General features: G+C 47.5%; 1 pseudogene across 1 annotated transcript in view; it reads left to right on the plus strand.

Annotated features, from left to right (window-relative positions):
* Positions 1-10366: 10366 nt before the first annotated feature.
* The window catches only part of LOC146869429 (E3 ubiquitin-protein ligase TRIM39-like), a 175209-nt pseudogene continuing 158231 nt past the window's right edge, over positions 10367-27344 (plus strand). Inside the window, exons 1-2 of the transcript XR_014959685.1 lie at positions 10367-10869; positions 17494-17589. The product of XR_014959685.1 is annotated as an E3 ubiquitin-protein ligase TRIM39-like (transcript). The remainder of the gene's footprint in view (positions 10870-17493; positions 17590-27344) is intronic.

A 27344-nucleotide genomic window follows, 5' to 3' on the forward strand; every position in this document is an offset into this window, starting at 1 on the left:
AGTCACTGAATATTCCACCGTGCCTTTGGGCTGCTGTAGTCCGGCCCGTGAAGCTATTGATCAGTGTGATGCCAACGTATGCAATAAGGCTGGGTGCTACTAGTGCCAAGAGGTAGATGCGTACTGCTAGCGCCAAGAGGTAGATGCGTACTAGCGCTAAGAGGTAGCTGCGTACTGCTAGCGCCAAGAGGTAGTCCGCGTGCAATTGAGGATACTTTATAAGTTCAATACTGTGTTTTCTGAAGCATGAAACATGAGCATCTTGCAACTTGCTTAAAGTTCAGCGAGTCTGCTAAAATAGCACTGGCAACTTTACGGTAAAGTGTAAACAATTTTATTTCAGTAGGTTCAAGTACCCTTCCCTACCGAGAGAGTGAGTTTGTGAGCCAGGTGCCCAAGTCAGTAATGTGTATGTCAATATTAGAGCGGTGTATGTTAGAAAGAGATGCACCAATGAAAAGGTGTTTATGGTAAAATGAAGTATGAACAGAAGTGCAACCCACGGCCGTGCTCAGGTCAGGGATGGGATATCGCCACCCACTCTCAGTCCAGCATTTCCATACGTCTCCAGTTGGATCTCGGTTCTTTGAAGCATTACTCTTCTTAGCATTATAAAGGTCTTTGCTACACACAGAAATAATGCCGCCACGCTAGTAACGGAGGGTCTCGGTTACAAACAAGAAACAACTTTGGAGTTGACGTCTCTTACCCCATTTTTCTCCCCCACGGAGCACATTGTATTGTGACAGATTAAGTAAGTCGTTTTTCTGAATGGTTTCAGTGATAGGTATTTGTAAGCATAGTGTTGACTCGAAGATTCCTCGGGAGCGGAACGATGCAAAAAGGGGTCCACCTCTCGACAGCCCCAACCCTGACTGCTATTAAAGCACAGGAGAGTGGGATGGTCAAGCGGGGGAAGGAAAGGATGGGAACAGCTGGGAGGGAGATCTGAAAGTGAAAGACACTAAACACATTAGCCTGTTCTTTAATATGCTTGTTCAACTCACTCTAGAGGAAGAATGCGTACCTGCAAACAAACTTAAACAACGTTTTCTCCAGGTGTACTCATCCTGGATCCCACTCAAGCAATACCCTGTTCTGAATGATCTAGAGAGTTCTAGAAACAAAAGGAAGGCAACATGAAAACACTTCCTCACACTCTGTGGCCCAGCAACCCGCAACACTCTATTTGTGCTCCTTATCATACACACCACAAGGGTTGACTTGCTTCACTTCACAGGGGATGAGCAGACTGCCGCCTCATGGCCCCCTGTTAATAAACAATGGTCCGGAGTTAAAATGCTTCTTTCAACTCCGTGGCATTTATTTCACTGTCAACCGTTGGTTAATGTTTTCAGGGTGAATATATACAAGTTCCACTAAACACCTAAATCACCCAGGAACGTGTGCACAGGGAATGCGAAATAATAACACACATGAACATAGAGTAGTCAGGAGACCAAGGTAATCACTCAGCAAGGAATAGCAAGATATGGTCTCTCTCGCCTCACAAGAAAAGTCTAGGCAGGAGTACGAAGTCTTTGTAAGAACTATATCGAGAGCAGCGGCTCTCAATGATCCAGGTGGTGCATGTGCACCCTTACCCTACACGGGCGAACTGCAGACGTCGGGGATCTCGGCTGCAACGGGAGAATAATCAGCAACGAGTGAAACGCCGAACGGCGTTTTCAAGGTTTACCTCTTCCGGTTTCTTCCCATGTGATCGGACTTGGTGGCGGAAGTGCAGGGATCATGTGATCGGACTGGGTGGCGGAAGTGCAGGGATCATGGGAATTGTAGTCCTAACTCCCGTTTGGCTCTCGTTCCGTCTCCACCATCCGGCTAACCACCCCATCAGCGCTCTCGTCTTAGCGTCTGGTGAGCTATTCAGGGCATGACGTGAGTCAGGCGAGGCACGGAGAGGAAGGAGTGTGACACATAGTACTTGTACGTGTGTAGTCATCGCTGCACTCTGCTTTTGTTATTCATCCATATGAGGTCATTGGTATTAATGGGGAGTTTAATAAAAAAGTACTCCCATGGTCGCAGTAAAGATACCTCTCCACAACACCAAATACCATTCCCCTAAATTACACTTGATAACACACAATCCCACTACACATAATTCCAGTCCACTCAGTACCACATAATTACTGAGCACACCATGCCACATAATTCCATTACACAAATCCACTCCACACCACACAATGCCATGCCACAAAATTCCATTACACAAATCCACTCCACACCACACCATGCCACGCCACATAATTCCATTACACAAATCCAGTGCTACTCACAGCAGCCAATGAAAACTTTTCTTATGTAAAACAAACTACATTTCCCATGATGCATATACCACATCACTTCCTGCAGGGCCCCATAAGAGCCAGTAACACCGGAACTAGTCCTCTTTCTTTGCTGCTCACGCAGACAGTTAAGTTGAGAGCTCCGATTTTACATTGATTGTACTATGGCTTTTGTGTACTGGTGATGCAATGTTATTGTGATAACAGTTTCGTGGTGCAGCAGTAGCATTGGCGAGAGCGCCCTGGGCTTATGTAACCCTCGGGTTGAACGGTCCGATTAACGTGCGGTGGCGCTTGGTGATTCCCGCTGTGTGCGGAGTGATCTTGGGGGCATTGCGGACGATTGTGGTCCGTGGCGCGAATGCGCGCATACTTGAATAATTGGTCAGTTTCAACGTGGCGCTCGGCCGCTCCGATTACCCCGATCAGCGCGTAAGCGCTTCCTTCGTTCAGGATCAGCACACGGTACCGCCCCACCTTCGGTGGGCTCAATTTTATGCTTTATGTGGCGCTGAGGCTCCCCTGATATGCCGATGACGCCGGGAGCCTGTTAGTTTTGCTTTCGATCACGTTCCCACGTGCGTAGCCCAATTGGGCTGTTTTGGTAGGATTTGGGCTACGCACGTCGAAACAACCCGGTTTGATGTTGTTAGTTTCACTTTTAGGCATTTAGGCTGTTTTTTCCTTCGGAGAGCACTGCTTACGCCTGGCAGGCTGCAAAAACGACCTGGGCCTGGAGGGAGCACACCTCCTTGGATCTTATTCTTGCTCTTTGGCTCCACTACGCCCTGGGGGCTGTAATAATTGGTCTACAGCTGCTGCTGAGGAGCTAGGTACCGGTGCTGTTGTGCTGTGGGTTGGCCCCCCCTTTGGATTATCCCTCCTTGCTGTTGCCTTATGAGCAAATACATTTACAAGTTTGGTTCCACTATGGATAATTGGGTGCATTACGAGGAGGATGATACCTTGTATGAAGAGGAGGTAGGCAGACCTGCCATTGAGGATAATATTGTTGAGGCCCTGGACGCTTCTGTGCAGGAGTCGGTCAACAAGGCCCTGGAAAAGACAGTTCCGGGAACTGTGCAGCAAGCTTTGGCGACTGCTTTAAAGCCTATTACTAAGCAGCTGGAGAAATTTGCGAAGAAGCATGGCTTCAATACCCAATCGGAGGGGACGTCAGGAGAACCCCGGGCTAAGTCTTGGCCGCATTCCGATTCTTATGAGTCACTTCCGCGCCCGGCTAGGGAGCATGAGAGGGTACAGGATACTGACTCGGAGTCTACTGCCACCTCTTCTGACACCCCTGATGACTCGCCTCCCAAGAAGAAGTCTCGGAAGGTTAAAAATGTGGAGACTTCTCCGCCGGCTCCCACGCCCTTTACATTCAACCCCTCGGATATCGTTCACCCCAGATCTTTGGACTGGTTGCCTGCCCCGGAGGTGGCTGCGTATTTACACGAGAACTTGCGCAAGTGCTTTGATAAGGAGGTGCGCAACAGGCTGCGGTCCGAATGTCCCAGACCGGATCTCTCGGACAAGGTAGCGGAAATGCCGGACATTGATCCAAGTATGCTTACATTCCTTAAAAAGTTCGCCAAAGACCCCAAGAAGGGGATAGATCGCGCTTGGCGAGGGTGCCAAGATAAGCTCCTGGACGTGGTCGGGCCCCTAGCGAAAATATTGGAGATGGCTCTGTGCTGGCAGGCTGGACCCAACGGGCTATCTGCCTGCTCGGGAATGCCAACTGCGCGATTTCACCGGAGCGCAGGAAATCAATATTGATGCGCATGGACTCTAATCTTACAGAGTTGGCTGCGGCGGAACCTGGGCCGTTGGCGGACGGCAACCTTTTTGGTGACCGATTCGTCAAGGACGTTGCAAAATACGTGGGCACTTTCACGAACCTGGACAAGGCTCAGGCTGGGATCAAACGCGTTTTCCACGCCGGTGTTTTCAACCGGGCCGGACGAGGTCGGGGACGCTCGTTTGGCCGTCAACATTCCCAAGGTCCTCAGTGAGGAGATTTCGGACGCGGCAGAGGAGACTGGGACTCCACCCGCGGTGGCACCTTCTACCCCACCAGGCAGCGCTTCAACAAGCGGCGCTTTAACAAGAGATCCTATCGGGGAGGATTCCAAGCCACCGAGTCTTCAGGTGAGCGCTCCAGATTTATTTCCTCTTCCCTTGGGGGGGCGTATTCGGCATTTCTATCACAATTGGGTTCAGATCTCACAAGACGCCTGGGTGTTACAGACAGTTCAGGGGTTCCACCTAGAGTTTTTTCAGACTCCCTGTCAGGTACATCGTCCCAGACAGCTTTCTTTTTCCCAACTAGAGTGCGATTTTATAGATTCAGAAATAGAAGGGTTGCTGCGGAAACGCGCGATAGCTCCTTGCAACGAGGGCCCTCGCGGTTTCTGCAGCAATATTTTTCTGGTGCAGAAGAAAGGCGGTGGTTACAGGTTGGTACTCAATTTGAAAGATTTCAACCACTTTCTGACCTACAAGCACTTCAAGCTGGAGGGCATCCATCTGCTGGCAGACTTACTAAAGCAAGGGGACTGGTTGGTCCGGCTGGACCTGAAGGACGCCTATCTGTCGGTCCCCATATATCGCCCCCATCGCCGATTCATTCAATTTCAATGGCGGAACCGATGGTACGAATATTTGGTCCTTCCTTTTGGACTTTCCTCAGCACCGTGGTGCTTCACCAAGGTTCTGAAACCGGTCGTTGCTTACCTCAGAGAACAAGGGGTTCGCATGATTGTCTATTTGGACGACATGCTCATCATGGCACACTCTCAGGAGTTAGTAGCGCTCCACTTGCGCATGACCACTCATATTTTGCAGAACCTGGGGTTTGTGATCAACGAACCGAAATCGGTCTTGTCTCCCACATAGCGGATAGATTTTCTGGGGTTCGTCATAAACTCGCAGACGGCCCAACTCAGTCTCCCAAATTCCAAACTTCGGGATATAAAGAAAGAGCTTCGCTCGTTCCTGACCAAACAGATGGTCTTTCTCAGGGGGATTGCCCGGATAGTGGGACTTCTTGCATCGTCCATTCAAGCGATATTTCCGGGTCCCCTGCACTACAGGGCCCTTCAGCGACTCAAAATTCAGCACTTGCAAATGGGCCTTTCCTACACGGAAGTAGTCCCTCTTTCCCAAGAAGTGAGGGAGGAGATGCAATGGTGGTTAGCCCACGTCGAGGCATGGAACGGCAGAGCAATTTTTGGCTCTCTCCCAGAGGTAGTCATAGAATCCGACGCCAGCCGTTGGGGTTGGGGAGCGCGCTGCGGAAATATTTCCACAGGGGGACGTTGGTCCCTAGGGGAGTTAGATCTTCATATAAATTGTCTAGAGCTCCTAGCAGGTTCGTTTGCGATCCGGACGCTGGCTCCCAAACGGATCTCATGTTGCATCCTTCTTCGGATGGACAACATATCGGCGGTACGGTACATCAACAAATTGGGGGGCACGAGGTCCTCAATGATGGTGGAGATAGCGAAACCACCAGATCTCGGTAATAGCGGAATACATTCCGGGTCAGTCCAATGTGGTGGCGGACTGGAATTCATGCCACCTCAAGGACTACAGCGACTGGCAGCTTCTCCCACAAGTGGTCCTGTGGCTGCAGGAGATTTGGGGGATTTGTGAGATAGACCTGTTTGCCTCCAGACTGAACCGTCAGATGACGAGATTCTTCAGCTGGAGGCCGGACCCTCTGGCTCTGGCGAGGGATGCCTTTGCGCAAGAGTGGACTCAGAAATTGAACTACGTGTTCCCACCATTCATCCTCATTCCGCGCGTATTCACTCAAGTGGTGCGTCAGAAAGCGGAGGTGATATTAGTGACTCCCTTGTGGAAGTCGCAGCCTTGGTTCCCATTGTTGCTAGAGGCGAGTTGTGACTTCCCCGGGAGGATCCCATGGTCCTCGACGATGCTTCAGGGCCCTCAGGGGGAGAGACACCCGATGGTCCTATCGGGGCACCTGTCCCTGATGGCCTGGAGACTTTCAGACAGCGTTGGCAAATGCCAGGATTTTCGGACCAGGCTGCAAGCTTTATCAATCAAGCGTGGGCCCCCTCTACCAGGAAGCGGTATGCTTCAGCCTGGGGAGGCTGGGTTCGTTGGTGCATGGGACAACATGTGGATCCCGTGGGGGCAGGATTACCCTTTATTGTAAATTTTCTGTCAGAAAAGGCGGCGGAGGGTTTGGCGTATCGCTCGGTTAATAACTTCCGTTCCGCCATTTCGGCAGGCCACTCTTAGATTGAGGGCAAACCTGTCGGAATGCATCCTTTAATTTGTAAACTCCTAAAGGGTATCAGAGTAGCTAATCCACCCAAACCGAAGTATTCTTCTTTGTGGGATGTCTCACTGGTTCTGTCTCTGTTTAATAACTGGCCGGACAACAACAGGTTGTCCAGGAAACAATTGTCGGCAAAACTGGCCATGTTGCTTTGCTTAGCGGCTTGCAGACGTTCTTCGGATGTTAAAGCACTGGATATTACAGGTAGAGTATTTACTCCGGAGGGAGTTTCGTTTTCTATTACGTCTAGGACTAAAACAATGTCGCGTAGTGTGGATTATCATGCTTTTCCCGCTAATGCTAAACTTTGTGTGGTCCAATGCCTCAAGGCTTATGAAGAATGTACCAGGTCTATTAGGCCTGATGGTGTGGCACAATTGTTAATAGCTCTGCAAAAACCGTACAAACCTGTGACTGTGGCTACCATAGCCAGATGGCTCAAAGATGTTATGCAAGAAGCAGGGGTGGATACCCAAGTGTTTGGTGCACATTCTGTTCGAGGCGCCATGGCCTCTAAGACTTTCATGCTGGGTTCTTCTGTACAAGATATTATGCATTCTGCAGACTGGTCGTCTGAATCAACGTTTAAGCAGTTTTATTACAAACCGGTGGGTGATATATCCTCTGTTGTTTTTAATCAGCGTTAAACTAGCATAATACGAAGCCTCCGGTCCTGTAATAGAATAAAAAATAAGCTAGCATTCGCGCCAAGAATTTTCAATTCTATTAAGGACACGGAGGCGAGGATTATCCCACCCGGTTAAATTACTGTAATGTAATTTTTTGCCCACCCGTTGTATATATTCTGATTATACAGAAGTTACGGGTTGTTTTATCTCTGTTTTTTTCAGGATCTGACAAGAAGATGGATTAATCCGGTGTGCAGATTGACGTTCTTCCCTGCTGGTCTGGTGTTCTTCCACGTTGGAAGCTGTTGTTGAACTTTATTACTTATTGGACTTTTGTTCGGAGCAAAGAAAGAGGACTAGTTCCGGTGTTACTGGCTCTTATGGGGCCCTGCAGGAAGTGATGTGGTATATGCATCATGGGAAATGTAGTTTGTTTTACATAAGAAAAGTTTTCATTGGCTGCTGTGAGTAGCAATAAATAGAAAGAGAAGCATAATCCTCGCCTCTGTGTCCTTAATAGAATTGAAAATTCTTGGCGCGAATGCTAGCTAATTTTTTATTCCCAAACTAACTAATCCAATCTAATCCACATAATTCCACTACACGCCACATACATACACATAGGTAAAAGACTTTGCCATTCACAATGCCAATACCTCTAACTCAAACAAATGCAAGACCCATTGCATTTCCAGTGCTTGTTCTTATGGGTGGGAAAGGCCCTTGCATCGTAGCGAAGACCTGAGCTTTCTGACAGTGTGACTGGGAGGGGCTTCCGAGTGTCTGAAACTTGGAGATCCCCACTTCCGGTCCTCTGATGTCATTACATGCGTCAGATGCGAATACAGCTCAGGTGGTGGCTTGCAAATACTACTGTAGGTATTCCTAAAATAGTGCGAACCGTTGTCTTTTCCAATGCTTGTTATAACTGACGGAGAACAAATGTCAGCATCCAAAACGCAGCTTGATGAGGGAGTGGGGGATATTGTGGGGGCACCTCATGACTTGTGTCTTTGACTCTGAATTTAACACTCTGGGTGAGCCCCGAGCATGTAAGGAGGTGGGGCTGGGGGGAGCCGAGCTCAGAGGGCAGCCTGGACTTGGAGACCGATATAACTGCACACAGTGCACACAGATCCGAGGAAACTCGCCGCACAGACCTTCCCAGCTCAGAAGGTTCCCTTCCCACCTCAGCTGCAGACACTCCCAGCTCAGAAGGTTCCCTTCCCACCTCCGCAGCAGACACTCCCAGCTCAGAAGGTTCCCTTCCCACCTCAGCTGCAGACACTCCCAGCTCAGAAGGTTCCCTTCCCCCCTCAGCTGCAGACACTCCCAGCTCAGAAGGTTCCCGTCCCACCTCAGCTGCAGACACTCCCAGCTCAGAAGGTTCCCTTCCCACCTCCGCAGCAGACACTCCCAGCTCAGAAGGTTCCCTTCCCCCCTCAGCTGCAGACACTCCCAGCTCAGAAGGTTCCCTTCCCCCCTCAGCTGCAGACACTCCCAGCTCAGAAGGTTCCCGTCCCACCTCAGCTGCAGACACTCCCAGCTCAGAAGGTTCCCTTCCCACCTCCGCAGCAGACACTCCCAGCTCAGAAGGTTCCCTTCCCCCCTCAGCTGCAGACACTCCCAGCTCAGAAGGTTCCCTTCCCACCTCCGCAGCAGACACTCCCAGCTCAGAAGGTTCCCTTCCCCCCTCAGCTGCAGACACTCCCAGCTCAGAAGGTTCCCTTCCCACCACAGCTGCAGACACTCCCAGCTCAGAAGGTTCCCGTCCCACCTCCGCAGCAGACACTCCCAGCTCAGAAGGTTCCCTTCCCCCCTCAGCTGCAGACACTCCCAGCTCAGAAGGTTCCCGTCCCACCTCAGCTGCAGACACTCCCAGCTCAGAAGGTTCCCTTCCCACCTCCGCAGCAGACACTCCCAGCTCAGAAGGTTCCCTTCCCCCCTCAGCTGCAGACACTCCCAGCTCAGAAGGTTCCCTTCCCCCCTCAGCTGCAGACACTCCCAGCTCAGAAGGTTCCCTTCCCCCCTCAGCTGCAGACACTCCCAGCTCAGAAGGTTCCCGTCCCACCTCAGCTGCAGACACTCCCAGCTCAGAAGGTTCCCTTCCCACCTCCGCAGCAGACACTCCCAGCTCAGAAGGTTCCCTTCCCCCCTCAGCTGCAGACACTCCCAGCTCAGAAGGTTCCCTTCCCACCTCCGCAGCAGACACTCCCAGCTCAGAAGGTTCCCTTCCCCCCTCAGCTGCAGACACTCCCAGCTCAGAAGGTTCCCTTCCCACCACAGCTGCAGACACTCCCAGCTCAGAAGGTTCCCGTCCCACCTCCGCAGCAGACACTCCCAGCTCAGAAGGTTCCCTTCCCCCCTCAGCTGCAGACACTCCCAGCTCAGAAGGTTCCCTTCCCACCTCCGCTGCAGACACTCCCAGCTCAGAAGGTTCCCTTCCCCCCTCAGCTGCAGACACTCCCAGCTCAGAAGGTTCCCTTCCCACCACAGCTGCAGACACTCCCAGCTCAGAAGGTTCCCGTCCCACCTCAGCTGCAGACACTCCCAGCTCAAAAGGTTCCTGTCCCACCTCAGCTGCAGACACTCCCAGCTCAGAAGGTTCCTGTCCCACCTCAGCTGCAGACACTCCCAGCTCAGAAGGTTCCCTTCCCCCCTCAGCTGCAGACACTCCCAGCTCAGAAGGTTCCCTTCCCACCTCCGCAGCAGACACTCCCAGCTCAGAAGGTTCCTGTCCCACCTCAGCTGCAGACACTCCCAGCTCAGAAGGTTCCCTTCCCCCCTCAGCTGCAGACACTCCCAGCTCAGAAGGTTCCCTTCCCACCTCCGCAGCAGACACTCCCAGCTCAGAAGGTTCCCTTCCCACCTCCGCAGCAGACACTCCCAGCTCAGAAGGTTCCCTTCCCCCCCTCAGCTGCAGACACTCCCAGCTCAGAAGGTTCCCTTCCCATCACAGCTGCAGACACTCCCAGCTCAGAAGGTTCCTGTCCCACCTCAGCTGCAGACACTCCCAGCTCAGAAGGCTCCCTTCCCCCCTCAGCTGCAGACACTCCCTCCCAGCCGAGCTCCACCTGCGGAGTCAACAGTCAGTTAAAGGACAAAGGTGCTGTGGGGTTTATAAGGAAGCGGGAACGGAACCACCCACTTTACACCCTGTGAGAAACTTAACTGAACTCCGCTTTCCCCCCTCTGCAGGATCATGGCTGCAGAAAACCAGCTCCGGAGCCTGAAGGAGGAGGCCACGTGCTCCATATGTCTGGAGTATTTCACCGACCCCGTGTCCGTGGAGTGTGGACATGCCTTCTGTCTGTCCTGTATCACTCGGTGCTGGGAGGGGCTGCAGACAGACTTCCCCTGTCCCCAGTGCAGAGAAACCTCTAAGAACAAAACCTTGAGGCCCATCAGACATTTGGGAAACATGGTGGAGCTCTTGAAACAGCTTCACCCCCCAAGTGCGAGCCCCCGGGAAGAGAACCTGTGCAGAGAACACGAAGAGAAACTGAAACTGTTCTGTGAAGATGACCTGAAACCCATCTGTGTGGTGTGCAGCATGTCACGTGACCATAAGCCTCACACGGTGCTCCCCATTCTGGAGGCTGCCCAGGAGTACAAGGTGAGTTTACTGCAGAGGGTTGCGCAGGTGTCTGCCACCGGTGTGTGGCCGGCTGGGGCCCCTTCCTTGATCCTCATTCCATCGGCTGTCCCAGGACTACAGACTGTGTATGCCCCAGCTTTGTGATGGGACTGGGGGTCTCGTGTGTGCCCCATTCCACAGGCTGCCCCAGAGCACAAGGTTTAAATGTCTCAGATTTCTGAAAAGACAGGGCTCCTGTGTGTGTGTGCTCCCTATTGCACAGGCTGCCCAGGAGCACCAGGTGTTTGTTACATGTTTGTGCAAGGGGTGAGGTGGCTTCTCCCATTCCACAGGCTGCCCAAGAGCACAGGGTGCATATGTCTCCTGTTTGTGACAGGAGTCGGGTCTGTCTGTGTGCTCCTTAATCCAGAGTACACGCTATGTATGTGAAATGTCGCGATCTCGGCGCTTCCCATTCCGAAGGCTGAACAAGAGTACAGGCTGTGTATGCCACCGGTCTGGTACAGAGGTGTGCCCCACTGGCCTCCCATGGCATCGGGTTCACAAACCTTTAGCTCAGGTGTAAAGTCCACCTCCCGTTGAACGTTTCTGTCCCTGCAGGAAAGAGCAAAGGAGCGGGGCAGACCATTGAAAAACTTTGAGGGAACTGCCACAAAAATCTATTTTGTTGGATTCACATGTGGTACTATTAGTTTCCATTCTGTAAATGTATCGAAAACAAAGCTGGTGCGTGTTTGAGGGGCGAGGAAGAGAGAACCCGCATCCTCTCGAGAAACGGAAAATAGATTTTGATGCTGAGCCCTGCAGACCGCCTGCTAGAGACGCGCCCCCTCTGTGCTGTGGAAGGAGCTGTACACCCCGAAAACTGCGAGAGACTAGACCGGTGTCAGGCACCTGTTCTGTGAATTCCAAAGTAAACACGTACCAAACATAAGGGTACCAGACGCCCCCCTATTCAAGGGGTCGCAGGGCAGAGATGGGTCACCCAGGGGGTAGTTGGAGACAAGGGTTCAGACTCAACAGAACCCAAGAGACACAACAACGTATTGTCTGACCCAGTGTTTGTCTTTTGGAAAAAGAAACCACTTTAAATTGCACAGCGGTGCTCATTAACACAGCGGTAACCCCGACCTGGGCTGATATTGCAAGCCAGAGGCGGCCTGGCCTGGGTGGACACACACAGCGAGGTGGGTGCAGCCTGCCTGGGGCCCTTGGGTGGATGTACTGAGGCGTTCATAGGCCTCTGCAGAGAGAGAGCGGGAGACCCCCACAGCACAGGGATCTTCTGGCTTCTCCCTGGCACTCCTGGTGTCCCCAGCTCTTCCTCAGGAACACACTGGGTCCCCCCTGGACAGTCTCCTCTCTTGCAAGGCCAGGCAGACTCCCTCCATTGCTCAGCCAGGCCCTGGCAGACCCGCTGGCAGAACATGCAGATTCCAGGTGCTGCCCCCTCCCCTCTGGGAGGCTGCAAGACAGACACTGGCCCTGGTTACTCAGCAGTCTCTCAGGCCCTCTACAGAGCACTCCCTTTCTTGCTCTCAAAGAACCTGCAACAAGAACAAAGTAGGGTTGTTTGGAAGTCTCCTTCTCGGGCTGCCCTCTGGTCACAGCCTTTGTGTAAACTTCTGCTGCTCCCAGCGGGCAGCACTGGGGCAAAATATGGGAAGAAAGCGGCCTCTCTGAAGCAGTAATCTGGGGGAGACAAAGGGGCAAGCCTGGCTTGGAAACACCTCATTATAAACACCAGAAACTGCAGGGTGCTTGGGTGGATGTACTGAGGCGTTCATAGGCCTCTGCAGAGAGCGAGCGGGAGACCCCCCACAGCACAGGGATCTTCTGGCTTCTCCCTGGCACTCCTGGTGTCCCTAGCTCTTCCTCAGGAACACACTGGGTCCCCCCTGGACAGTCTCCTCTCTTGCAAGGCCAGGCACTCGCAGACCCGCTGGCAGAACATGCAGATTCCAGGTGCTGCCCCCTCCCCTCTGGGAGGCTGTAAGACAGACACTGGCCCTGGTTACTCAGCAGTCTCTCAGGCCCTCTACAGAGCACTCCCTTTCTTGCTCTCAAAGAACCTGCAACAAGAACAAAGTAGGGTTGTTTGGAAGTCTCCTTCTCGGGCTGCCCTCTAGTCACAGCCTTTGTGTAAACGTCTGCTGCTCCCAGCGGGCAGCCCTGGGGCAAAATATGGGAAGAAAGCAGCCTCTCTGAAGCAGTAATCTGGGGGAGACAAAGGGGCAAGCCTGGCTTGGAAACACCTCATTATAAATACCAGAAACTGCAGTCCCACCCCTCACGCCAACCATCTAACACATAGCAGCGTCATGTTTGACAGTGTTACCACTTTTGTTTTTTAGCTAAGTGCGCCTTGCACATTGGGAATTTTTAACCCAATTTTCCTATGTTGGAAGCAAAACTACAGGTCCCACAATGCACTCGAAAAGCCTGGACTGCCAATGGTACCACATATGGTATTTGGCCTCTTTGCTAGCTATGCCACAGCACAGGGTGTATTAACTATGTACAGTTGAGTGGCGTGCAGCACATTCCTCTCTGGGGCCTGAGTCTCCTGCTGCTGTCCAAGAGTACAAGAGGTTTATGCCAGGGCAGGAGTTGGCCTCGACTGGAAGCTCACATGAACCTTGCCCAGAGACTCCCCACTGTGTTCCACAATTGGCAGAGAGATGAGGCAAGTCTTGCGAAGTGCTGTCTAGCCGTCCCATCCCAGGCCATGCTTTTTGATACAGGTTTAACTCTTGCCACGTGTTAGATCCCTTCTGGAGGTCCACAGGACAACGGGCATTACTGGGCTACAACCATGGTGGCCAGGGTCACGGTGCCTCTTTTGGCCTGAGGTTTGTTCTACTATGGCTCTGCAAACTGGGCCATGTGCCACCCTTTCTGCACTTGACTCTCAGAGTAGCAAGGGCGAGCAGTCACAGGCTTCTCAGGGGGGCAACAACTTACTTGTAAAAAAAGAAGTACTTTAATAATGCAACAGTACTTAACACTACAGATATGGAATTCTGTTGCAACCAATTGTAAAGCTCTTGGGCCTACTCGGTGTGGAAGATTTACAATCCTGCCAAGGAATTTGTGGTGGCTTCTTGCTGAAATTCAGTGTGCAGTTTTGAGGCAAGACCCAGTCTCTCAGTCAAGCTCAGCCTTGTGTTACCTGTCCATGCAGAGCGCTGTCCAGTGTTATTGCGGTTCGGCAGATTCCTCCAGCAGTTGGAGCAGGGTCGCTGCCAAGGTCTGGCCTCTCAAAGCGAGTCGGAGACTGTACCCTGGTGCCAGCAGTGGTCTGTTTCTTGGCAGCTGTATCTTCCTTCTATTGGTCTTCACTGCATTGTCTGGATGCCCAGGCAGATGCCAGACGGTACACTGCTACTTAAAGTAGATGTTGCTTCACATACTTTCCTAATGAATCACGGAGGGAATACCCACAAACATCAGTCCGATTCTTCTGGATGTTCCACACAGCTGTGCTTCTCCTCCTAGATAGGGTCCTCATGTTGGGTCAGGGACATCCCTCATACAGACGCACATCTTCTCTAGCAAGTTGTGCAGACTTCAGATGATGGCTCCTTACCTCTGGGAGACTGGCTGTCCTGCAGATGCCAGCCCTGGTCTCACAGCAGCTCTTTGAGTACTCTACATAGCACTCCCTTTCATGGTCGAGAAGAAATTGGTACTGGAAAAATGTGGCGTGGTTTGGGTCCCCCATTTCATAGTCTTTGCCATGTGGTGGAATGTTGATCCTCTGTCGATCTTGCAGCCACTTTGAAGTGGTTTCCTTTCTGATGTCTTCTTCTGGCTTCAAGGCCTTTGTGCAGGGTGATCACGCTCACAGCTGGCAGTGATGATGCTGGCTCCAAGCCGGAGTAGCCACCTCATCGGCACAATAAAGCATGAGGTTTCTGCACCTGGGAGTCAAGAGAACTCCTGAAGTAGCAACAGGGGACAGCAAAAGACATGGCCCTTCTCTAGAAATGTCTTCATCTCTAAACATAATCCGCTCACAACTTCTCCCCTATGATCCCTTGCTAAAGTCATTGTAGAATTTCCAAATGTAGCCCTGTCTGCATCCTCCCTCACGTCATTGTCTGGTTCTCCATCATCCAGTCAATGAAATGCAGGCAATATACTTCCACTGAGAAGCTGTAACGACTCCGCATCATGTGCCAGGCTGAACCACGAGCAATCAAAATTGGATCACTGGTCCCAGCAATAACTCTCTCATCGCCTAATGAGTCTTGCCACCATACATTTGCCACACATCCAACATGCATACATGCAGTCGACCAGCACACGGAGTGTCAGGCAATGGTTGTGGCGTTACAGTTCAGTGGAACTTTACACACCTACCCTGAAACAAAAAGGTCTGTTTAGGACCAGGGATTTCCAAACATCAATATGCTGCCACCACCGCTGTATGGCCACTAGCTCGGGCATGGATGGTAGTCACATGTTGTTACAGAGGGATGCTTGGTGTGCTCCTCCAGGTCATTGAACAGGTTCTGGACGTTGGCTTTACCATCAACAGGTTTAGGCTGCACTGCACAGACTAGCATGTTACTTGTTGCCCTAATTGGGCTGGGTATGCCCAGACGAGGGTCCCACGTTCACCACGCCACCGCATTCAAGCTAGCCTGGCTGATGAGGGATGAGCCCCTGAAACCGGTCCCAGGATGCTTGCTTCTTGTCCGGGGAGGACCTGGCCTGGCAATTTGACCTGGACTCTTCCCATTGGGAGCAGGGTCATGACTGATTTCCTTGAAAATGCGGTGCCAAAGGTCACTGCTGTCCATATACCATGAAGATTGGCTTCAGCCATTCCTGGATTATTTGTCAGAAGTGGTTTGGATTCTGAGGCTTGTGGTTTGGCTTCCTGGTTATAAAAAGCATTTGCAAAGCAATAGGTCTCGCGTTCACTCGAGCTTGAGCTATTGGCATTGTTAATGGCCATGCCTTTTATTTATGTTTTGGGTTTTAAAACCTGAATAAAAGGCATTGTCATTTACAATACTAACAGCTTAATAGCAAATGCGAGACCTATTGCATTGCAATAAAGGGCCTTCTCGACCACTTGTTAGATTGTAAATATCAGAGGAAGAGACCAGCCTGCGACGTCTTCAAAGTAGTGATAAATAGTGCCCTGAAGATGTGTAAGTGTTGTAAATTACACAGACACAAAATGTTAAGTGAGAGTTACATATGATCACAGCTATAAACACTAACAAAGACCTCCAACACCTTTTGCTCTGTGATTACACTGTTGCGGCTCAGGAGGAAGAGCGGGGGGGCTATTTCCTGTCCTCTCCATGATTTGAGTGTGTAGTGTGGCATTGCGTAATGTCATTGCTATCTTTGGCCTAATAAAACACTCCAGCTGTAGTAGGGCCCTGGCTTTACTTCCTGGTGCAGGGCAGGCTGTGCTTTATGGCAGGCATGGAGCGAGGGACAGATGGTCTCAGCTGCAGCTCCGGCCTCCTACAGTGCTCCTGCTATTACTAGAGAGCGAGAGGCGCTGAGGTGGTGGTATTGGTGGCAGTGGTATTGATATTGGTGGTGGCGGTGGTATTGTGGCGGTATTGGTGGCGTGGTGGTATTGGTGGTGGCGGCGGTATTGGTGGTGGTGGTGGCAGTATTGGTATTGTTGGTGGTGGTATTGGCCGTGCCTAGACACCTCCAGGTATTAGTGCGCGTTATAAATGTAAATTTCTTTCATTTCTTTGGTATTGGTGGTGTTAATACAACAGGCTTTTGAAAACCACCCGTCAGGTGGCTTGGTGCAGATCACATGTAACACAGATGTGGTGTTATCCGCTTCAGCCCATTAGCACACGATTTTGTGCTACCTGGAATTCACACGACTTAATTTGCCTTTCATTTCCAAATCCAGTTTACTTTGGCGGGGGTGGGGGAGGGTATGAAACACACAAGTTAATGCGGGGTAAAATTGTTTGACGTCTGGTGTCCGTGTTACGGGTTGGCCGTGCTGCTTAAAGTACACACGGTTTCAGCTGAAGCAGCACATGTCCGGCCTGCAGTAAGAGAAACTCAATTAAGTAAATAGTGCTTACAGACGAAATAACGGGTCCGGTGTAACAACCGAAGTAAAGGGGCCAAGTAGCCATGGGAGGTTACAAATGAAGACCAGGCTGTACTAAGTAGAGACTAACAAGCCTATTAACAAATCTGAAGGCAACATTTACGAAAGACAATGACACAAGCCAATGAAAAATATGGGAGGAGAGTGGGCGCAGCTTCCCTCCCATACTCTACTACAGCAGTCTCGCATAGCGAGCAGCTCATGCGCGCTGCCGCCAGGCTCGACGGAAAAAGGAGTCTAAAATCCCAGAGTCCAAAGTTCTAATACAAGGTTACTGAACTTTGACCTCTGGCTGATGTTAGAACTTGGAAGAGCGTGGCTTTAAAAGTGCAGACGTTTTCGCACTCGATCAACGCATTACCACTGACCTTTGTACAAAAAGTATCTGCATCTTTCACGATTTGTGGCCTTTACAAAGCAAAGGTGGCTAATTGAGGGGAGCAGATGCACATAAATATGAATGACTCATCTTCTGTTTAACAACATCCAGTAGCTATCCTGTTCAATTAATGTGTGAACTGTTCTTTCAGAAAACACTTCACAGCCACATGGAGCGACTGAAAAAGGAGCTGGAGAACCTGCATACGCGGGAAGCTGAACAAAGGAGGACCGTGTCAGATCTGGAGGTGAGTGGAGTCCTGCTTGTGTCGGTGGGAACAGTAAGTGAACAGAGATGCAAGAAACAAGGGAGAGGGGTCCCCTGGACAGTCAGAAGTGGAAGTCAATCAACCTATCATTGGTTTGTAAAGTGCGACTATTCGCCTGTAAGGGTCTCAAGGCGCTGGGAGGTGGTGGGAGAGCTGCTGGTCCGTTGGAGGCGCTGTGGTTCAGTCGAAGGAGGTGAGAGACATTGGGGACCCTTGATTGTCCGCATCTGATGTAAGCGACGTGAGGGCACCCCAGACCCTCAGAAATGGAGATGAGAGAGATGAGGAAACCATGACCGTCAGATCTGGAGGCCAGAAGCAATGCAGCTCCCCGACACTCAGAGCTGGAGTTGAGCGACATGGGGGGGCTACTGACAGTTAAAACTTGAGATGAGACGTGAGGTAAACATGAAAGCCCGATCTGAAGGTGAGAGGAATCTTGTGTGCACTTCTGGAAACAGTAATAGGGTAGAGGAGTAAGAGACCAGGGTTCCCCCATTAGTCACAAGAAGGAAAATGTCAGGGACGCACCAACATATAAAAACATTGGAATGGTGTTACCACACACAGTTTTAGTTGCTTTATAACTTGTTTTGTGTTAATGTATGTTTCTGGTGGAAGGAAGTAAAGGGGTGCCAATATCAATACTTTTACCAAAATGAATATCTCAGTTCTATTGAGGAGTTTGCATATGTGGTCCCCCTAGAATCTAAACAATCAAAGCCAGTCATCGGATAACTGGGAGCTGACCCTAGATTCAGAAGTGTAGAAACAGATGTCAGAGAAATACTTCACACAGTTTGACGAAGCCAATAGGTATGACCATTTTTGAAATGTAAATGATTCTTCACTGATTATCAAGTTTATGTACTTGGTGAGCTGTGAATCAATCAGTAGATTTGTAGAGCGCGTCTTGTCATCAGTGAGGGTATCCAGGCGTCGGCAGGGTTCTGTTGAATAGCCAGGTCTTCAGGGACTTTCGGAATTCTGAAACGGTGATTATATTTCAGCAGTTAGTAGGATGGGAGCAAATGTATGAATAAGTAACTCCGTGCCTGAATATGTGAAAAGTCAGTGCGTTCTAGGTGGATGGATAGTTGAATCCGTGAGTGCTTTGGAGGTGTTGAATGAATTGTGGGGGTATCAATGGATAGCAGTGATCATGTAATAAAAATGGCAAGAATTGCCAATACTCTGCTAGTGCAATTATTACATTAAGGCTGGTTTAAATAACACCTCACAGCAATATGCCAGGAGTTGCTGCCAATATGCCAATGCGAGCAGCACACCGTTGTGGATGGCATTATGACCAGAATGCCCACCATATGTCAATACATTCCACAACTACGCAGGCTTGTCCCATCACTATTAAGATTTGTTCACTTAATTTATAAAGCACACAAACACCATGGGTCTTTTGGCGCTGTATGAAGTGAGCAAGAAACGAAAGAATGAACAGGCTAATGAGGCAAAGAGGTAACTTATTTGTTGAAATGCATGGCCTCACGAAAGAGCGAGGTCTGCAGTTATGGAGGGATGTCTCATGTCCAAGCCCACCAGGACATGCCAGAGCTTGGTGGAATACATGGCAGTCTGCAACCACCCACCCTGTGCTTGAGGATGAAAAGCCGATTGGTAGAGCATGGTCAAAGAGTGTTCTGTACACAATGCAAGAGATTTAAATGTTCTCCTTTGCTTAACCGGTAACCAGTGCGGTTGAAGGATGAGACGACTGGCATGAGCAAAACAAGATGGGCCGGAGAGAAAATGTGCTGCCGGATTGTGGATAACTTGTAGTTTCTTCAGCAAATATTAGAGTATGAGATGAAGGAAATGGCATAGTCCAAGTGTGAGCCATGAATAGTAACAATACCACGTGTTAGTCATTGTCGATAGTACATATAGGGGGAGCTCCTGAGGACTCCTGGCCTGCCACTGAGAGCTGATGGTCAGTGTTCACTCCCAGGCTTTCACGGTGTTGGCGGGAGAGGCCGGCGGGCTCTTCTCAGCAGCCAGTAGGCATCAAGCCACAGGTCACTTAAGCCATTTGCGGTTTCGATGATATGTCATTGAACCATTATTATATCTCTAATTTCAGGAACCAGACGAGTCGTAAGACAAAGCAAATCATGGGGCTTGTTTATATCTATCGATTTGTAATGACTCAAATTCAGTTGAGTTTATTCTATTGCCCATCGCTTTTTCATGTTAATGAAAATCTCAAAGATATTTGAAAAACAATCGAACTACTTATTAAGCTGTTCCCATTACTCAGTAATCATTAGTGCCTGTTTAAATTTGCCTCCATCACTCATTCCTCTCGAGTGCTTGTTCAGGTTTGTACTAAAAAAAAAAATCTAGAGTCATCAGTAGCGGCTCCTCCGCTAAGGTGGAGGAGCGTCGCCCTCCTGCTTCTCAGCAGTGTAAATAAAGGGAAAATAAAATGATAATTCTGTTATCGTTTTTATTTTTTCTTGCTGCTGCAGCTTTGCGGGGCAGGGCTGCTCTGCTCACAGAGCAGTGGGAGGAGTGGGAGGCACTTTGTGAGTGCTCATGAATGCTTGGTCGGACAAACAGTCAGGTGGACTTTCCATGTTCTCCACCCAAGCTGTAATACAGCCTGGGTGGAGAACCTGCACAGGCTTCCAGTCCCCGTCTGAGCACTGAACTACGGTGCTCAGACCAATCACAATGCCAAACTTTGCACCTTCAATAACTAACACTGCTAGATTTCATTTGCAAGCATATGAAGGGAACCATCTTTACCATACAGCAGACACAGCGCAGTGCAATTACCACGCATCCATGACCATGCAATGCTTTTACCACACATTGCCTTTACAGCACAAGGTAAGTGTATTTAAGGTAAGTGTGTTCATTATGTGTGAAAAAGTGTGTGTGTGTGTGTGTATATATATATATATATATATTACCTACTGGCGGTCGCCAGTAGGTAGTTATAGTTAGGACCACGTTTCCATAGGAAAACCTCAACATTCTATTTTGAATAACTTTGGCGCCGGTCGACGAATCCTCGCGAATTTCTCAAAATAGGTGGGGCGCTACGCTCCGCTCCTACCCTGAAAGTCTCGGGGGGATTCGTCAAGCGGGGGCTGAGATAAAAGGGGGGTCCCAAAACGCGTTTTTCCCATGCATTTTTCCATAGGACCTTTAGAACGAGCTACAGCCCGAACGGCTGAACAGAATTACTAGAAATTTGGCAGAGAGGTAGTCCCTAGGTCAAGGAAGTGCCTTTTGTAGGTTTGGTGTAAATCTGTTCAGTAGATTCTGAGAAAATAGCCTTTAAATCAATATATATATCTGAGCCCGCTTACGGTACGCTTACCGTACGCTTACCGTACGCTTACCGTAAGCTTACGGTGGCGTGCGCGAGCGCGATTCTGATTGGCTCTTAGATCTTAGTAAACATTCGAATCGGCCGAAACCAGGAAGCGGCGTCCGCCATTTTGTCTCTCGCACTGAGTGTTGTTTATCAAACATGATGGCCAAAAACATGTTACGGGGCTGTTTTGACAACTCCCTCCCACATAGTCATGTTGACGGAGTCCCCAAACATCCCCCAAGAGCAAAAACGGTTTTATTTTTTTTTCGGCAATTTCGCGGGGTACGCTTACCGTACGCTTACCGTACGCTTACCTTAAGCTTACCGTACGCTTACGGTAAAAAAATAAAAATAAAAAAAACACTATCCACACTTACCCCACCCCCTGTGCTTTTGGTGGCCGCAGGCCACCAAATGTGCAGGGCTTATTAATAGAGAAAAAAAACGTAATTTTGGCAACATGAAATTATAAAATCGAAATAAAAAAAACACTATCCACATTGACCTCACCCCCTGTGCTTTTGGTGGCCGAAGGCCACCAAATGTACAGGGCTTATTAAAGTTGATAAAAACCGTGCACGGAACGAACTGCGTTAAGTGGGCGCGCACGCCACAAATGGCGTAAAGTAACTTAGCATTTAAAAAACCGTACAAATTCACTGAAAAAACCATAGGTTTCACACACGTTATAGTTAGGAAATAGCATTTAAAAAACCTTGCTAATTCACTGAAAAAACCATAGGTTTCACACATGTTATAGTTAGCTGGACATTTTACTGATAAAAAACCAATGAAATTCCCCCGTTATAGTTACTGTAGGCAACTATAACTCACGCGACCGTAATCCTCTGCTGATGACATATGTGTCTTTATGAAAAAAAAATATTTGTAATATATGTATAGCTAAAATTTAATGGAAGAAGATATGGGCAAATAAGTGTCTAAATACAGTATTAGCATCAGCAGAGGATTACGGTCGCGTGAGTTATAGTTGCCTACAGTAACTATAACGGGGGAATTTCATTGGTTTTTTATCAGTAAAATGTTCAGCTAACTATAACATGTGTGAAACCTATGGTTTTTTCAGTGAATATATATATATATATATTCACTGAAAAAACCATAGGTTTCACACACGTTATGGTTAGGAATTAGCATTTAAAAAACCTTGCAAATTTACTTAAAAAAACCATAGGTTTCACACATGTTATAGTTCAGGCAACTATAACTCACGCGACCGCAATCCTCTGCTGATGACGTCTAGCTAAAAATTAATGGAAGAAGACATGGTAAAAAACCAATGAAATTCCCCCGTTATAGTTAGTTAAGCTAACTATAACTCGCGCACCCACAATCCACTGCTGATGACTTCACATATTACATCACTCATGACATGGTCAGTGACATCACTCATGACATCACTGATGACATCTTAAATGACATCACTGATGACATCATCCAGTGAATGTGTGTTTTTCTGAAAATTAAATATGTTTTATATATGTATATCTCAAGGTCGATGGAAGAATAAATGGGTATATAAGTGTCTAAATGGATGATTTTTTTTGAAAAATATATTTTGTAACTGACTGATAAAGTGTATCAAAGTGAATACATGGCTTAGTGAGTAATGTTTTAATATGTAAATATCTGTATCAGTCTCTCACTTTGTGTATAAGTGGCTGCATGGGTTGGTGAGTAGCTACATGGGTGTCTATATAGGTTATTAGTTGGTTTTTTGAGTATCAGTCTGAGTGTCTGCATGGTTTGGTGGGGGGTATTACGTAGTGCATAGGTGCATGAATGAGTGACTCACTGTATGTGTTGAAGACAGCATGTGTGTATGGGTGGATGAGTGTGTGTATGAGTGTGTTAGTGAGTGAATGACTGTCTCAATAGTGTCTCCATGAGTAACTAGTTATGTTTTAAACTAGTATATGTGACTATTGTTGTATATAAGTGAGTATATTTGATATTGAGAGATTGGAAGAGTTCCTGTATCAATAAGTATGTGTTTCTATAAGTGATTGTTTAAAAGACCAAGTATGTGTAAGTTTCCGTAGAAGTAAGTGTGGTGGTGTGTGTATAACTGTATATGAAGGTAAATGGATGTTTGATTCTTTATTAGCATGAGTGACTATGTGTGTGAGTAACTCTATGGATGAGTGGCATTGTGTAACAGGATGTACAGGTGTATGAGTACATATGAGTGAGTACATGTATGAGTGACTGTATAGGACTGTTGGTAAATGAGTAGATGTGTATGTGGTTCTTAGAATTACAGAAGAGTTTGTTGAAACTGGTATTCGAATTTCCATTAATTTTTTATTTTTTAGTCTCTATTTTTTAATGTGTGTATCAAAGGTTATATTAGGGTGAGAGGAGGTCTGCCACTTTTTCACAAGGATGATGTCATCCGTGATGTCATCAGTAATGTCATTTGAGATGTCATCAGTGATGTCATGAGTGATGTCAGTGACCATGTCATGAGTGATATATGTGACGTCATCAGCAGTGGATTGCGGGTGCGCGAGTTATAGTTAGCTTAACTAACTATAACGGGGGAATTTCATTGGTTTTTTACGAGTGAAATGTCCAGCTAACTATAACGTCTGTGAAACCTATGGTTTTTTCACTGAATTTGCAAGTTTTTTTAAATGCTAATTCCTAACTATAACGTGTGTGAAACCCATGGTTTTTTCAGTGAATTTGTATGGTTTTTTAAATGCTAATTCTTATATTTAACGTGTGATTTTTTTTTTTTTGCAAGGTTTTTTACATCTTTTTATTTTTTCTTTATATTCTCTTTAAACACTATGGTAAAATTTGAAAAATTCTCAAATATATATTTTTTTCACCTTCTTTTTTTTTAACCAAACAGGTAAGATATATTAGTATAACAGAGTGATTCTTTTTTTCCAATTTGTTTTTTATTTTTTTACGTGCGCGTACAGTAAGCTTACCGTAAGCGCACGCAATTTACGTAGACGTGCGTACGCGGCGCGTAAGCGCATACGTTACACGCGTACGTTACGCGGAAGTGTTGGGGCGTGCCTGTTATGCGCATGCGCGCGTGTCTTTTATACGCGCATGCGTACTTTTACCGTAAGTGTATTTGCATTCCTCACTGCAACCTCAAACACCACTCGGTTGTGAATACTATGCATGATTCTACAGGATAAACAGCTGGGTGTGTGCTAAGAGTCTGCTTCTGCTGAAAAATAGCTGCCCCTTTCCTACCAATGCAAAACTAAAATTACCAGAGTAATACGCAATAAATCTCTGTCAACAATTCCTCTTTGCACACAGAGTCATGGTTTGATATTAGGCAGAAAACGAAATTTCTTTGACAATTTGAAAGCACACTTACTACTCTTTTTTTGGCAAGTGATAAGTACTTTTACAGTCTGGCACTTTTTCAATCCACTTTTCAGAATCTGAAAACAGCACATGTCCAAACAGCTTTTTGAGACCAGGAACATGTGTAACCTGGGTGAATGACTACACTCCAGCAAAGGCAACCAGCCTTAGTGATGTTGAATGTATTTGCATTACTCACTGCAACCTCAAACACCACTCGGTTGTGAATACTATGCATGATTCTACAGGACAAACAGCTGGGTGTGTGCTAAGAGTCTGCTTCTACAGTAAAAAAGATGCCCCTTTTCTAGTAATGCAAATCTACAATTACCAGAGTAACACCAAATAAGTCTCTGTCAACAATTCCTCTTTGCACACAGAGTCATCTTCTCATTCTATGCAGAAAACAGTATTCCTCATTTACACCAGTACACCTTAATTTATGGTGAAAACATAGTCCATAATATTTTACATGTTCCTTACATTTAAATTTCACACAAAATGAAAAACACAACTTCAACAAAAGGAATCCCAATTCTATTATTCATTTCTAAATTTACCACATACATCCCCTCTCAAACTCATAACTCACCTTTAAAATTAGTTAGTGGTGAAAGAAATGTGGCACTCAAACAGCAGATTATCAGAGCCAGGATCTCTGTTCTGTACACCTCTCTCCTCTCAGCAGAACCAGATAATGGCAATGTTTCCCTCTCTTTTTCCACACATATACATGTTAACTTCAAATAACACTGCTTCCCACATTTTTTCAAATGGAAACACACATTTCTATTGGTTGAAAATGTCAACCCTTTTCCAAATGCACCCTTCCCCCAACATGACTTCTACCTCCTAGCATAGCAACAGCTCATGGAACACTGGTGTGAGCAGAGAGGTCAGAAGTTCATCAAACAATGTTTCTATTACTAAGAGCAAGACTGCTTGACCTGTCAAACCTTACAGCAAATCCAATTTAATCTTCTGTGGGAACACAATTTTCTGAACCAATACAAAACATGCTTCTAAAAATGTAAACATGCAGCCTAGTTTTGAGTGTAGAATGGTTTGAAACAGCCAATGAGTTCTTTTTATTAAAAAAAATATGTATGCCTCCATTTTCCAACTGTCTTTCATTTCATTTTCCCATTCTACTGAAATACACCTCCTGAGTGCATCCAGATCTCCTTGGAAGATGTTCACAGTGTGGATTGTAGGGCACAGCTATGTCTTCTGGAGTGAAAAGTATGCAGAGAAAACAGGTATGGTGAGAGACCTTGCTTTGCCAAATGTAGACATTAAATGGATTGGTCAGAGAGGGTTAAAGTGGCACCAATTGATGCCATTGGTGAAATCCTTCATGCAAATCCAACACCCTGACCTCATAATAGTGCACTGTGGTGGCAATGACCTAGGCACTTTGACTGGCGTAGGTCTGGAAATGCTTATGAAGGAGACCTTTGCACAACTGTTTTCACTTTTCCCTAAAACTGCCTTTGCGTATTCTAACATATGCCAAAGGCAAAAATGGAACTGGTCCAATCAATTTTGTCCACAGATTGACAAAGCAAGAAAGCACGTCAACAAATCTGTTTCTGCTTTCCTCCGAGACTATGGTATGGGTTCCATTTACCACAACAACTTGCGTTACAACATGCAAGACATTTATAGAGGAGATGGTGTACACTTCACTGATGAAGGGAACAGAGTCTTCCTCTTGAACCTTAGACTCTGCATCGGTACTTACTTGTAGGTACCACTAAAAATCACTTCATAAACACAACGGCTCTTTCACTAAAAAATCACTTCTTAAACACAACGGCTCTTTTTAGAGCCCCCTAATATCTAAACACTTAAATCTGAATTTTATTTCTTTTTTTATTTTTTTTTCTGCCGTAAGCTTACCGTACGCGCACTCAGCGATTTTTTTTTTTTTTTTTTTTTTTTTTTTTTTTTTTTTTAAATTAATAAATTTATTTTTCGTACTTTTGTGTCCTTCTTTGACCCCCTTTCAAATGTTAGGGGGTCTATAACTCTCTTCCTTGCCCCCTTTTCACGTTATCTCCCTTTTTCTGTGTGAAACACACAAAATGGCGGCCGACACTTCCTGATTTCGTCCGATTCGAATGTTTACAGTCATGTGACAACCAATCAGATTTGAGCTCGCACACGGCACCATACGCGTACGGTAAGCTTACCGTGAGCGCACGGAGCGCGCTTACAGATATATATATTGCTTTAAATGCTATTTTCTCAGGAACTACTGAACAGATTTACACCAGACCTACAAAAGGCACATCCTTGACCTGCGGACTACCTCTCTGCCAAATTACAAGTAATTCTGTTCAGCCGTACGGGCTGTAGCTCGGACTAAAGGTCCTATGGAAAAATGCATGGGGAAAATGTGTTTTGGGACCCCCCCTTTTTCTCAGCCCCCGCTTGACGAATCCCCCCGCGACTTTCAGGGAAGGAGCGGAGCGGAGCGCCCCACCTATTTTGATAATTTCGCGATGATTCGTTAACCGGCGCCAAAGTTATTCCAAATAGAATGTTGCGGATTTCCTATGGAAACACGGTCCTAACTATAACTATAACTACCTACTGGCGACCGCCAGTAGGTAATATATATATATATATAGTTGTATACCTTGTAGTCGACTACATGCAAGTTCTAATGTATGAGTACTACACTCATATTTGTTGTGTAAAAGAAATTTTATTTTTTCTTTTCTTGTTGACATAAAGAAAATAATTTTTTCTATGTCTATTACTAAACGGTTGGGTAACTATGGCAACAAAGGATTTAAATAATGTGGTAATTGTGCTGTACCTGTGTTCAGTGACCAAGGCGGCGAGTCCGTCGAAACGCGTTTGGCCATTTTGCTGTAAATAAATATTTTTCTTTGACGAATTTCCCACGGAGTCAGCGCCTCTTCATAAACAGCTTGAACTGGATTGTTGAATTTACAGAGACCGGCCGGGATCTCACACGCTGACCCTCCTTGCTCTGGAGCTCTTCGGTTACCGGTGCACT

This window comes from Triturus cristatus, chromosome 1_1 (genome assembly GCF_964204655.1).
Source record: "Triturus cristatus chromosome 1_1, aTriCri1.1, whole genome shotgun sequence".
NCBI lineage: Eukaryota > Metazoa > Chordata > Amphibia > Caudata > Salamandridae > Triturus > Triturus cristatus.